The 14,603-nt window shown below is 38.8% G+C and overlaps 1 protein-coding gene across 1 annotated transcript in view; it reads left to right on the top strand.

The window, feature by feature from the left end:
* Positions 1-2,475, top strand: part of LOC111577946 (endonuclease V) — an 81,035-nt gene extending 78,560 nt beyond the window's left edge. The window contains exon 9 of the mRNA XM_023284478.3: positions 2,179-2,475. The gene's annotated coding sequence lies outside the window, so the exon portion shown is untranslated. The remainder of the gene's footprint in view (positions 1-2,178) is intronic.
* The last annotated feature ends 12,128 nt before the right edge of the window (positions 2,476-14,603 follow it).

The following is a 14,603-nucleotide window of genomic DNA, read 5'->3' as shown; positions in this document are numbered from 1 at the left end:
AGCCAGAGGGACTCGATGATAGAACAGATTGGAAAAAGATCATTTTGTGATATTTAGTTTTTCTGTGATGTATGAAGCGATATGAAAAAACACAGAAATGTACATTTTTATAAAAGAAAGAATGAATCATTCTAGAAGAACTGTGATGATTTGTAGGGAATAGCATCTGCATATTAAAGAAACTGTTTGGAACTTTTCTCATATGGTGTAACTCTGGAAAGAGAAGAGTTTTTAGCTTTGGGTGACATTCAGATCTGACTGTTTACTGGTCACACAGAGCTTTGTGGCGCTGATTTAAACGATCAAACAAATTAGCTGTGTTCCCTTGTGGTCAACATCGTCCTTTCTGCAGCTGAAATATTAACATACAACTGGCTTTGTGTTTCTTTTCGCAACCATAGCTTCCTTTTCAGCATTTTTCAGATGTTCCTCACTCATTTTGCTGAGTCATGTCAACAACCTGTCTTTTAAATAAAATGTTTTAAAAGGCACACACACACACACACACACACACACACACACACACACACACACACACACACACACACACACACACACACACACACACACACACACACACAAGAACCCTTAAGTTAGAGTACATGATGCTCTATCAGACAGACTTATAGATTGCTCATATATTGCTCATTGCTCAAGTTTTTTTTTGTGTCAAGCAGCAAAAAAAAATCTAGCCTGATGTGTTTTTTTGCCTTGTTTCACACGCTTTGACAACACTTTATGACAATAAGTTTAGTGAAAGATCGTTTTGACAAATGGTGATTTGCTGCCTTTATTTAGGCCGGAGCACTGAGGACAAACAAGACATAAGGGACAGAGAGCAGTAAAGGTCCAGTAGGTTGGGATTCAAACTGAGGATTCACTGCTGACAGCATCTGTGTTCCAACCTCTAGATAACAGGCTTTGAATAAGATGCAACACATGTTGTCTGTGCAGGCACCATAGTGATGAATCTGGAGTGATTCAACACCCCTGAACGTCTGTTTCCTCAACTGTCCAACAAAAGCAAAACCCAGTTCTGTCACAACTGATGTTCCATAAATCAGCCTTAAGATTGAAATAATTGGCACAGCAAGAGATCTCAGTCAGAGCAGAGTGAAACTTCATTAAATACAGTCATGTAGTTCATTTACCTGATAGGTGACATTTATTTTTCAGGCCACATGACTGACTGTGTTTGCATATGAAAATATGTTAATGTAAATCTCTTTTGACAACATGTAAACCTATAATAGCTGCATATAATAAAGTGATGCTATCTTCTGCAGAAATATTTCAAACAACATGTCATCAAAAATCTCTCCTCCACAGCTCTGAGTGTAAAACAGCCTCTTCTCTCCGAGGATTAGTCCTTTCTGAAAGTAAAAGCAGAACCTGTCGTATGTGCTCTGAGTGTTTATAGTCCGAGGATAATTTTCAGCACAAATCCTCGGGGTAATTCTGAGATGCTTTAAAAAACAGCAGCTCAGGCTGGACTCTGCATATCTCAGGTGTTCTTAAGAGTCTGAGCTGAGAGCAGCTTCTGAATGCTGAGTGATGTTCAGGTGAGGAAGGACCTGAGTGTAGATTCACTGGCATCTACAGGAGAAGCTGCACCAAACCCCTCTTTAAAACCAGTGTTTGGCTGGTTTGTTCTGAGATGTCATTGCAAAGAATCTGCTTCCTATTTCCACATGAAAGGAAAGCTAATTTATAAACTAATAAAAACATAATTATCTGTACTATACACCGTTTCTGTTAACAAATCCCCCTAAATCCTACATACTGGTTGCTTAACTTTAAACATTCGCAATGTAGGTTTTTTTTTTTTTTTTTTTTGTCTTTAACCCTCAAAACTTTTTGTGCTCCTGTCACATTTTTACTCTCTCCACTTTAAATGAGGCATAAAGTAGTTTTGATTAAATATCACAATTTTAAGGTTGGATTTGGTTCATTTTCCCCAAAGAATGCAACAGAATTAACTCCGACTGTTAGAAAGTTGAAAATTCAATAATTTCTCCTGTTTTTACAGTTTCTAGCTCTAATAAATGCTGTTATTCTGGCAATTTTTTAAAGACAGCATGCCTTTCAAAAGTGTCTGAGGGATTCTAAACGCATTAAGACTCTATATCATATGTGTTGCATTAAACGGTTTGTTGTTTGTCGGTTCTTCTGTTGCAGGTTCCAGATGATGCAGCGAAGGATCTCAAGACCAAAAAAACTAAAGGCCAGCAAGTACAGAAGATTCGACCGTGTGTGTGTGTGAGAAACAGAGTGAATGTATGTATGCATTAGCCGTTTTAGTCTAAACCAAGAAAACACCATCAGATTAAGGGAATCTTTTTATGTACTTGCCCCATATTTTTAACTGGATGTGGGTCAGACTGGCTCTTTTTATATACTGTTCTCATTGCATTTTTTGGGTCACTCAGCTTTTTTACTCAGGGAGCCTTTTAAATAAATCATAAACGTCCTTGATCTGCCACAGAGTGTTGGTCATCTGTTTGGTATGATGGTGAGGATTGTGTTTTATGTTGAACTGGCCATATTGTACGTGTCGTCACCGAGTGTGTCCCTTCGTCAGACTTGGCAGCATCCGGTGTTTAGTCATTCTGGTCCCGGTGAGGCAAACGGAAAAAGAAGGGCAGGAGGGAAGGGGGCTGACTCTGCAGGGATGGTGTCCAGGAATAGAAGTGGTCAGATGGGGCAGTATTGATCAGCAGGAGGGGTCGGAGGATCAGCTGGTGGACATCTTAGGACGCTGGGCAAACAGTGACGCTGAGAGGGCAAACTGTGACATTTAAGGGAAGGAGGGCAGGTTATTCCATGCTGCGCGCAATAAAACAGACTGCTGACGTCATGTGAAATAGTCCTTTAGTGATGCTCAGTAGGAATATTTGCTCTGATTGGCATTTTTTAAAGGTCAAGAGAAACGTTAGCACCTTAAATGTTAAAGCCTGATCTGTTAAAAGTCAAAACCCAGGATTACAAACTAATATTAAACTTTAAATAACTGACAGTTTTTTAATTGAGAAACCATCAAGTCCGAAATGTTTTCCACGCTCTAAATGATCAGTACTATATGTACAGTGGCCTCACCCTTGAAAGTTTTCCCGTTTAATTACCTTTCAGTATTATCATGGTCAGTTCAAAAACATTTTTTTGAAAAGGAAGAATTTAAAAAAGACTCTTTAAGTCAAAGTGAAAACAGATCTCTAAAAAATGAAACAAGTGTTTATCTGCCAGACATAGCGTCTAGTCTTTTCTAGTCTTTTTACAGAAATTGGCAGCAAGCTATTGGTCCATTTTGTGCAGAAACAGAGAAAGCTGATATACCAATTATCTCTCACTGGAATTCCAGGTTTTACTGAGCCATCTAACACAAAAAAGCCTGTATATGTCAAATTTGCTTTGTAGTACAGCCGTCTGAGCTGCAAATGTCACCCTAAACTCTGACTCTGGCTTCTACAGAGTGGATGTGCAAGTTGTGAGTCAGGTTTTGTCTTCAACCTAACCTGAAATCATACAAATAAATGCAGTTTTGGCCAGACAGTAACCACAGTAAGCAGCAAGCATACATTTTCAGCGTACAAGGTCTTCATCAGCCCAACCTGCTGATGCTATTCATAGCAGCAAATTAGTGCGGTGCATCTGTGCAAGTTGTCAAAACTCTTTTTCCTCAAAAACTTCACTTAGAATGAATTCCACCTGCTCATATTTTAAACTGACTCCCACAAGGATTTCAGTATTATTTCCAAACAATAAAAGCATTAGAATTAAGCTGTGTTAATGCTGCTGGATTTTTTTTTTAACCTTGTGATGCACAGAATTACCTGCTTTCCTTGCTAACCTTTAGGTCAGATCTCTGCTCTCTGCTGACACTCAGAGAAACAATCTGACAGTTTCTTAGTTCTCTGTTTGCTGCAGAGTTTTCCCATTTGCAATCACTCCATCTTCTCCTCTCACTCTCGCTGCTTCAGAGGCCCCGAGCAGTTGAAACTTGGGCGGACATATTTGCTTTTGGGTTATTTCGGGCCTGAGGATGCTGACAGAGGGCAGCGATCCTGCCGTCTCCTCTGACAGCTCTGCCACTGCTCTCTCAGCAGCCTTTCCCTCGTCTACATTCTTCCTCCCTGTTCTTTTTGAAGAAAAGCAGGTTGTTTCAGCTCAGCATCAACCACGATCTCTTCCTATATTCTTATTTAGGCTTTTTCTGAGCATTATAATAGATTCTGACTTCTGTATCTGACCATTTTTCATGTTTTATTTGAGGTTTCTGGCCTTGACCTCTTCAAGACGGTGCCATTGCTGGGTTGAGTTTCTTGTTTTTGGAGCTAAAACAAAGCCAAAGATTGTTCTAAATATATGGTATAAACTTTATGAATTTGAAAACAGTGGAGAGCTAATTTGTGTTACCAGCATAGTAATGGACAACAATCTAGATTTTCTCATCTACTGAGTTATTACTGAAAGAAAATTACTGAAGAAACAAAATGTGCTTTTTTCACACTTTGAACTCCAAGCAGTTTCTTCACGTTTTTGCTCCTGTTACATTTTTTACTCTCACTGTGGCCTCATTTTTCACTGCAGTATAAAGTCCTGCACCTCTATGGAAACAGCGCAACCGTGGCTGGACGGAAAGCGAGCTGAAAATGTCCTGTACAGACACCAAATAATAATAATACATTTTATTTGTAAGCCCCTTTCTTGACACTCAAGGACACTTTACAAAAAAGCAAATACAGCACCAAGCACTACCCACCATGAAGCATGGTGGTGGCAGCATCATGATTTAGGATTGCTTCTCAGCAGCAGACCCTGGAAGGCTTGAGCAGTATGACAGTTAAAATGTCATAAATCATAAAAAAAAAAGACAAAAATAAACCTAAATTCCTTTGATTACTTATCTTACAAAAGTTGAAAAAACCTGGAATCATCATATACAACATTGTCACCACAGGTGACACCAATACAGGAAAAAAATGGTGACTCTACATACTATAGATGTTTTACTACTTACATTTTTAATTTGTCTCCAAACTTTTGTTCATTCTTCTCTGTGCAAACACAGTTCCTGAATTATTGTCATATGACTTTTAGCTGCAACTGTGTCACTAATTACTTCATGTTTCCTCTAAAGAGTACAGAATATTTATTTTTTTCTGAATCTTGTCTAAGTTTTGATGAATTTTTAGATAAAGCATATAGAGTGAAGTTATTTTAACAAAATATCGGATTTCAAGCTTAGATTTCTGTAACTTTTCTAGTGATTCACTTCAATGTTAAAACTCTGACAGTTCTGTCAGAGTTTTATAGATTGTGGTTATGACAAATGGTGAGATTTTGGCATTTTTTTAAAGGATACAATGCCTTTCAAATCTGCCAGCAGGTTTTTTAGGTTCACAAGGTTGAATAAAAAGAAAACAGTGCAGTGAGGGAACATAACTGCTGCTCCTCTGTGTTTCACTCTCCACATGATGAGGAGAATCACAGAAAATCTCAAGAATCAGTCTGAGAAGCTCTTAAGGTTTTGACCAGGGCAAATGAAAAGAAGCTCAAAACTGATGCTGCCTTGGAGATGTTTCTCTCTGTGAGCTACAGAAGCTGTGAGTGAGACGGAGGTGAAGGCTGAAGCTTCTGTAAGACCCAGAGATACATAGAAAATATATGTCTGTGGCCGGCTGAAGAATTCTTTACCTCTTTAGAGAGAAATAACAGTAATGTAGACACAGAGGAGGAAAATTAAAAGTAGAAAATGTTTTATTTCTGCATTCAAATATTGCATATGAAAATTTCATCAATGCTATATTTTTTTATGACATGTCAAGCAGTTCTTAGTTTGAACTAGTCATGTCACTAAAAACAACTTCAACTTCACACTCCAATCAAGTGTGGATCAACTGGAGTCCAACCAAACTAAAAAGTCTGAGTTTCAAGTCTCCACCTCTGTTTACCACAACAGTGAACATTCAGATATTTTCTCACGTGCAGCAGAACGGGATTCCCCTGTTTGTTGCTTGGTTTTCTATAAAACACCGATGGGGTATCCTTGATATGTTGGTGGCTATGCGAGCAGACACACTGTCACACATTGTTAACTGTGCAAAATCACCGGGACTTTGCTTTTTCACGACACAAAACAATATCTGATTCTCTTAGATGAATGACTTCCAAGAGAAAGAAGAGAACGGGCTCTTTCCGTCGCTTTTATCCTGCAGGTTTCGTGCAGCTGATTTCTCACCTACTTGGTTTAACCATCAAACAGTGTTTCATGTGGTCCCCAGCTCTTCGTGAGCGGAAAGTCTGCAGCCATGAAATATTAACTGCCTCCCTCCTGCAGCAGTAAACCTGGGACCTCGTGGTGGTTTTCAGCTGGATGGAGATTAAAGCGGTCGAGACAGAAATCATATCATACAGAGCTGCGCAGGAGACGAACAAAGAACACGCCCCGGCACTTTTGTGTCTCCCTGATTGAAGGTAACACTGTTTGATGCATCAGGGACACTGTGTGCTGTCGTCCAGGTGATCATGTGTTTGTGTGTGTTAGTGTGCAGCAGCTGAGGATACCCTGAGGTAATGTGCGGGAAGCCTTGCTGGAGATTCCGGAGAAGGTTTTTCATCTGCGTCTGCTCAGCTCTGTCCTCTGAGTGAAAGTCCCCCAGTGGTCTCCTCCTTCACCTCTGCAGAGCTGCCACACTCTTACCCTCCTCATGCATCAAGTGTAACTCGAAGCTTTAATCTGCGTGTCACTGGATGCTGTCCGATGAGATTTTCAAGGACGATCAGGTAAAATTTGCAGCTGAAGTGCTGGAAAATATTGAAATTCCAGAAGTGCAGACAGGTCCTTTGTCATGTTCTGTTAAGTAGTAAAATGACTTTAGAGCAGCAGAATTTAATGTGTGTTGCAGACAAAATGACAAAATGCATCACATCAAGGATTTTCTGACCTGAGCTGTTCCTTAATGTTATGTAGCTGATCATGAACCTTGTTGTAAAGCTCCAGTGGGACTCTGTCTAAAATGTAGTTTTGGAGGATACTGTAGCTCCACAAGCTCCAAAAGACGATAAAAACCAGGATTTTCTACATACATGTCAGAAAAAGTACTATCAAGCAACAGGAACTATGACAAACACTTATGTGATGCATAAGGACCTCTGGCAACACTAAATGTATTCTCACTGAACTAGTGCTATCCTTTTCTGACATCTGCATAGCAGTGGATACAAACTAATTATTGGTCATGGATTGGTGCCAATCACTTTTAAAATGCTGTGATTGACCCTGATCCTGATCTGTGATAATAGCTCAGGATGTCCAGAGTATTTATATCCAGCGGAAGCTGTGTTACACTCTTTCTGAGGTCTGTCTGGTGGTAGGGCATGTACCACATCCAAAAAACAATCTCCAAGATGGAAAAAAGGACCCAAAGCCGAAGAATCAAGGCTGTAGCTATTCCTCAAATGTTCACTGGAGGCTGACTCCAAAGGCCAGTCAATCTGCATGGATCCTCATACAGAAATGTTCAATTTTACAGCCCAAACAAACATGTTAACAGCCTGTTTTATATACACTGAAAAATTAGGATTGTTGGACCAACGTAAATAAATTGCTTCAAGTGATAACGCACAATAGAATTAAGATCATCCTAATTAAATCAACAAGTAATATCAGTGCCTCTTGTTTAAGTTAGATGCACTTAAATGGTCCGATTCCAATTAAATGGGTTTTGCTGAAAATTAGTTTTACAAAAAAATGAACTTGAAGTTTTTAGTTTGTCCAACTTAAGTATTAAGTTTACTCAAACCTAAATTGTAAAATGTGGTTTTGTCATTAAGCTTAACACTCTCTTCTTTTCTTTATTCTGTAGTCTCACTTGAAGAAACGAGTGGTTGAGCAGCAGAAAATTTGTAGTGGACATGATGACATCAAATGCTAAGGGAGTAATAAACATATATTTTTCATGCTTTCACTGGCATTAGAATTACAGTTTAAAGAGACAAAGTTTAGAGTTTAAGTTGATGAAATCCTCAAAAGCAAGCTGACTTTTTTTCTTTATTTTTCTTTCAAGGAATAGTTTAACATTCTGGAAAACACAAACTGACTTTAAAAGCAAGGGTGAGACAAATAAATATAAAAAATACAGCCAATACAGAGTATCAGACTGGAGACTGAGTTCATGCAATTAAAGTTCACCTTTTCACACCAAAACAATGCTCTGTTCTACCTTTAACCAGGTGTTTTAGTTGCTTAACTTGAACCACACTATTAATATATTTTACTATGTATTGTAATAATAAACACACATTACACAACAATTTGTGTTGCTGTTTGAAGCAAAAAGAAAACTGACATCATTTTCTATGACTAATCTACAAGTGAAATCTAAAACAAAAATCTTTACTCTAAATTATCATCTGATCAAAATTCTTGTATTTTCATTTTGCAGTGTATAACAGAAAAACTAAATATTGCAGTGTCAGTGTCATGCTAGTTGCTATCATGCACTTTTTTTGTTGGTTCTGTATCTCACACATCCCTCTCTTTTTCTTGACATAATCCTTTAAAAAAGGATCTTAACCAGCTCTAGGGAATAGAAGTAGAAATAACAAAAGACACTTATTTGACTTCTTGTCAAACATCTGATGAGTAAATAAGAAGCTACAGCCATACATTGGTTAGCTTAGCTTAGCATTAAAATAGACATCCACAAAAGTTGCATGAGCACTTTCAAAGCTCAGTAAATTGCATATTGTTTAATCTGCAGTAAATAAAATGTAAAATGACAGCTGGTGGTTTATTGAGATGCTAGCGATGTAGTCTAATTTTGGATTTATGCCACAATAACCAAACAAACCCTCTTAATGCTTTTAGAGTGATTAATTCTCTCCAAATAGAGTTATTTGGGGGAAATCTGGTGAAAATTACTGCATTTTTAATGTTGCAGAAAACGTCATGTTGCATTGTCAGTGTTTTTTCACTGTTGTGCTGCTGCAGCCGCTGATAGTTCTGAGTTCATCACTACAAGCGACATTTTTTATGCAGGGATCAGTATAGAGATTAAATTGTATTTGCTCTTGGTTTCTCTTCATATGCTTCTCTTTTTTCTCTGCAGACAGCTTGAACTAATCACATTAATGATGGATTAGTGCCACTGGGGTTCCTCATAAGTTATTCCAGCGTGCGTAAAATTCCTACTATAGATGCTTTTGGGCAGAAGTGCAGAGCAGAGCAAGATGTTACAAACATATTATATCTTAAATTCCAAATATTTTTGGCTAAGTTTAATATTTAAATCTTCCCTTCTGTTATTTTTTATCTTTTTTCTTATTAGATGCATTACTTTTTAATACTGTTTCTCTTTCTGGGTGATCGTCATAAGAAGTTTCTGCCAAGGCTCCTCTGCATAAAACATTTTCACTGCCAGGCTACTACATGATAAAATGTGTCTGGATGGACCTTTGTAAGGCGACTCTTTTGCTTGTTCCTCTTTGTGAAGGTCAGTCTGTGGCTCTGTTAAGTGGAATAGAGGAGGGGTGGTCAGAAATCCCTGAGGGGAGTGTGCATGAGAGAGGACCAAGAAGAAGGATTTTTAATGAGGCTTTGAGCTACTTGTGTGTGAAAGGATAGACGGAGGGATTTCTGCAGTGTGGACACAGCTCAGGTTGTCTCTCTTTGGGACATCGGTGCAGTAATTGGAAGGTGGGGGGCGTCTGGGAGAAGCTGACGGGGAATTGGTTGGCCTTTACCCCACACGGAGTCGAGCCTGGTTCACGAGGTCAAATTCTTTCCCTTCTCCCCATGGGACGATCGCAACACATTGTTCATTTTTATGATTCCAGCATATTTGACTGTAATCAGTCTGCTCGCAAAAATATTGCATTGCCGCGAGGGGCTATTCATTCAGTCATCAAGTGTTGCTGGGAAAAAGAAGCTGACAGTTGTTTTTGGTGAAGTTGCAGCTCTACATTATTATTAGACTGGAGGCCCTTTTATATTGTTAAAAATCTATAATGATGCATGATTCAGAAACAGCTGCTCTGTTGGACTGTTTCTGTCATTACTCAGGATTTTTTACAAAACTACTCCTCCGAGGGCCTCGAACATTTTTCAACTAATAGCAAATGTTCACTGCAAGTATGTGTTGAGTCCCAATCTTCTTACTGTAGCAACCAGAAGACTTGGTCATCTCTGCGTTGGCAAGCAGAGAGCAATGTGGGGGTTTAGCCAGTAAAGGGGCACCATTGAAAGTCACAATAAAGTTATTATAATCAAGACAGTGTATCTGCTTGACAACTGAATATCTCTGCAATGCATTAAGGAAAAAAAACTAGTGCTGTCATTAAAATGTTTAGTCAGATTAATCACATGGTTGTTGTGGATTAATTTCGATTAATCAAAACAACCAACATGCTGTTCATTGTCTTCCATTTCAAGTTGCTTGGTCCTGCCACTACCGGGTCAACTGCCCATCTGCGCATGTGCGGTGACATTTGCGACGGTAAATCTACTTGGACAAACTGGCCAAAATTTGTTGCCAGAGACGTTTCAGGGATTTTAGGTCATTCTGTGCTGCAGATGGGTTAATTGCGTTAAAATTTTTAGTCAGATTAATCATGATGATGGATTAATCCGCATTAATGTGTTAATTTTAACAGCCCTAAAACGTGTTTCTGCTTCAGAGCTGTTTCTTAATGGCATGTAGATAATCACAAACCTTGTTGTAAAACACTGTCGGTCACTATCTGAAGGGTAATGTGGAGATTGTAGAGTGTATCGTGGCTCGACGAGCTCCAAAAGACAGTAAAACCTGTATTCCTTCCATGCATATCAGAAAATGTCTTGTAGATTAGCTGTAGTACCTGGTTGTTCCACCAGGTGGAGCACCTTACTGTTTACCACTGTAGCGACCAAAGGTGGTGGTTACTCAGACTACAGGCAGTTAATGATGCGTTTAGCTAGCAACAGGCATCATGACAGAAACTTCTGTGATGCTTTATGACCTCCATTAGCAGGAATTAAGGATTCCTGTCAACAGCTAGGACTATTTTCAGACTCAGGTTACTCCACATTTGGTGCAGTAGTGAGTATTTACAGCTGCAGGACACCGAATGCTGAACTGATAGTATTCTGCTTTTTGGAGTTTTCCTTCCTGTGTTGCAGTCCCTGCAAACTGTGCCCAAACCCCGTTATGTGTTTCCTCCCTATATTGCTTTTCAATGTTGAATTATGGTCAATTTAATTTGGCTGACTGCTAACTGGAAAATGTTAAATACTGGCTCTGATAATCAGCCAGGCCAATATTCTGTTGATCTGTGTTATAAACCTGTAAAAGTCCATAAGTATTTTTAATAGCTTCTGAGTAACAGTGGAGGTCTGTAGAGAGACGTCAGCAGCAGAGATTAATTGCTGTTTGGTGGTTTTGTGGGATTTGTTGACAATAAACAGATACTTCAGCCTAAAAATATCTGCTGTGTTTATTGTCGGGACAGAGGAGACAGATAGATAGTGCTTGCTCTGAAATAAGTGAATAAAAAAATGCAGCAAAAATGGTAAATATATCATTGAGTGACAGAAGCAGATTGAATATATGATATACTGTAGTTTCACTATAATAAATGTTCTTTAATGTTTCTTTTATAACATTTTCCCCTTTTTTTAAATTACAGAGCGTAATATGATAAATTACAATAAAAACTTAATTAAATTACGTTCCATTGTTTGAAAAAAATTAATAAAACAGTAAATTATATCAACACAAATCATCCATGTCTTAACAGATTGCTATATGTAGTCATACATTTTTATAAACTGAAAAATTACTCATCTTTACTGTGATTTATCTCCTTTAAGTGATCATTTTTATCTGATGTGTTGTCATCTTAAAGCACCAATTCCCTAATGTTAGAGCTAAAATTTGTTCAACTCTATTTATGTTTTCAGCAATTAGTTATTTAGAGGATAATTGTATCTAAAATTTGTTAAAGGGTCATTCCATATTAAATCAGCACATTTTTCAAACAATTTCTGCTCGGCCATCTCTGACGTCCCTAAAGTTTTTTTTAGCAGCAAATATGGATATTTGCAAAGATAGTTGTGAGGTTTTAGCTTGATCCATCAAATGCTCTCTCAGGAACTATTAAAGATAAAAGCCTGAAACTTCCACTGTTATTTGTCAGCACGTCATTGATTCAGAATCTGTAATATTAGACAAATAATCTCTAATGATGGGAGAATTGAAATATGACAAAAATGAAACATTCATCTTTGAGTACATGTTAATGACGGTTATAACTGATTGACGTCAACTAGTGATATTTTCTCAACCAATGTATTTTTGTGCATTTTGAAGTCTCACTTTAGGAAAAGTTTATGGAAGTAGTAATTTTTTTCCTGTTTTCCTGTATTATTCCTCCACTTCAGCAGTTTGCATTTCTCTGTATTCTTTGTTCTCTCATGTGCTCTTACTGTGGAGCTCCTCTGTTGGAGGGGAACCCGGGTTCTTCCCTCCCGGCTGCTTTTGAAGTCTCTCCTTCCTCTCGTTGCCTTGTCATCGTTTGCTTTTGCAGCCACTCGGCTTCTGCTTGGCTTCCACTCAGCTGCTGAATCAACGCTTTGATTCGCTTCCCTCCATCATCTGCCAGCTCTCAGTCCCCAGCCGCCGATCCGAGAAAAAGTTGCTGCTTCTCTGTGCTTTGCTTATGTAATTTGAACTTATTTATATGTTATATTATGTAATGTTTTTTGCTGCAGCAGCACAACAATATCCCTGCCAGTGAGGCTTTATGCGGAGATAAATCATGTGTAGTCGAATGGTCGTCACGACTAATGAGCGGCGGTGTGTTGGACATAATCATGAGAGCAGAGCATTCGTCAAGCATTATAGCTGCACTGGCCGACTAGCTAGCTCTCTTGGCCCTCGCTAGTTTGATTTAGCTTGTTGGGATGCAGTCTGCTTTTACCAAAGCTCACTCGGCACCGGAGATTTTTGCTTTCATTTCCCCTAATTGTTGGCTCTGCTTTACCGTTTAAATACAACAGATGCCTCATTTGGAGTTACATCTGCAGCCGTGCAGTTTAATGCAATGCCGTCTGTTCAGAACATAACCGGTCTAAGAAAATAACAGCGATGATGTTATCAGAGAGTCTTAGATTGGGTTTGAAGACAGTGAAGATGTGACACATGGCTGGGTTTGTAAACTCATGAAATTGAGTTTTAGTGCTAGCTGTGTTATGAATCCAGTGTGCAAAACGTACAGTACATTAGGACTCAGGTTTTTTGGTGTCTCAAAAACAGCTCATACACATCGGGGTAACAACATGGAACCTCTGGGGGTGTCCTGAGGTGCTTGTTTCAACATCTACGAGTGATACCACTGACTAAATTAAGATCAGATTTTAGGAGTTTGAAGGCCATGTTGTCGTGGTCCTCAAGGTTTTCCTGCAACCCCATCTTCACAAACTTACATTCCTATAAATCTAACAGGTAAGCTGCCTTCTCTTCTATGCTTTTCAAGAAATTTTGCTTTAAAACAAAGTTATTTTCTTACCTATGACATTGTAGGAAAGACCTTCAGGTTGAAAATGGCGGATGCAGCCAGAAGGTCCTTCACCCAGGAGACTAGGGTTCAGCAAGACCATTATTCTTATGGTAGATTTCCACCGGATCCATCACTTCAATGCTTCCTTTCACTGACCGTGCAAGTAGCCATGAAATGCATTCTGATAGTCTCACAATTTCAAGAAACAAGGTGTTGTGTAATCTGCTTTGTATTTGCACAAAGTTTAGGTGGTCGTTGCTGAGCTAAAATGAAAACAGATTCAGCCATTGCATGATGTATTTCTTTTACTTGAAATGTCTCCAGAAATACATTTTTTGAGAAACACTGTTCTGGTAATGTAACCAAAAGTTTCCAAACGAGCCACCATGTTGGTCTTCTGGAGCAGACCGCCTGCAAGTGAAGCGTTGGTCCAATCGGGTGCAGCTCATATTTCAGTCAACCAATTATGTATTAGATGTATTTGGACTTGTCACACTGGTGACCCAGAAATGGAGGCGGACATAAAGGGAAATGGTTGTTTTTTTAACCCAAACCATGACATTTTTTCTAATCCTAACCACGTAATTCGGTGCCTAACCTTTAATAATCTTCTAACAAGTAAAAGTTTCAATCGTAGTGTAGTATTTTACAAAACCCAACCACATAGCGTTGGTGCCAAAACTGAACCAGAAAGTGAGTGCAAACCTACAGCAAACAAGGACAGAAAGCAAAACTTAAAACTGACAATCTCATCTGTTACAGAATACGAATCCTGATCTTCTGGCTCTAAGTTCAGCCTCTGGTTTGTGCCTCCATTCCTTCTGTTGTGCTGCCTTATGTGGTTTTTGTGGCTCTTTCAAACTCTACACCTTTCTACATCATAGGGAACATATTGTGTGTATTTTAAAGCTAAACTGCGTTGTAACTGTCACTGAGAATGCAGTTCACTTGTTTAAGAATGCAATATTGTAAAGAACAGTGTTGGTTTAAGTATTGGCTGTTTGTCAAAGTAACATCCACATGCCAGGACTCAAGCCTTCTCAGCAGAATGTTGTTGTACGATATTG

This window comes from Amphiprion ocellaris, chromosome 4, assembly GCF_022539595.1.
Source record: "Amphiprion ocellaris isolate individual 3 ecotype Okinawa chromosome 4, ASM2253959v1, whole genome shotgun sequence".
Classification (NCBI taxonomy): domain Eukaryota; kingdom Metazoa; phylum Chordata; class Actinopteri; family Pomacentridae; genus Amphiprion; species Amphiprion ocellaris.
Note: the sequence above shows the minus strand (reverse complement) of the source record. Positions and strands in the feature narration are given on the sequence as shown.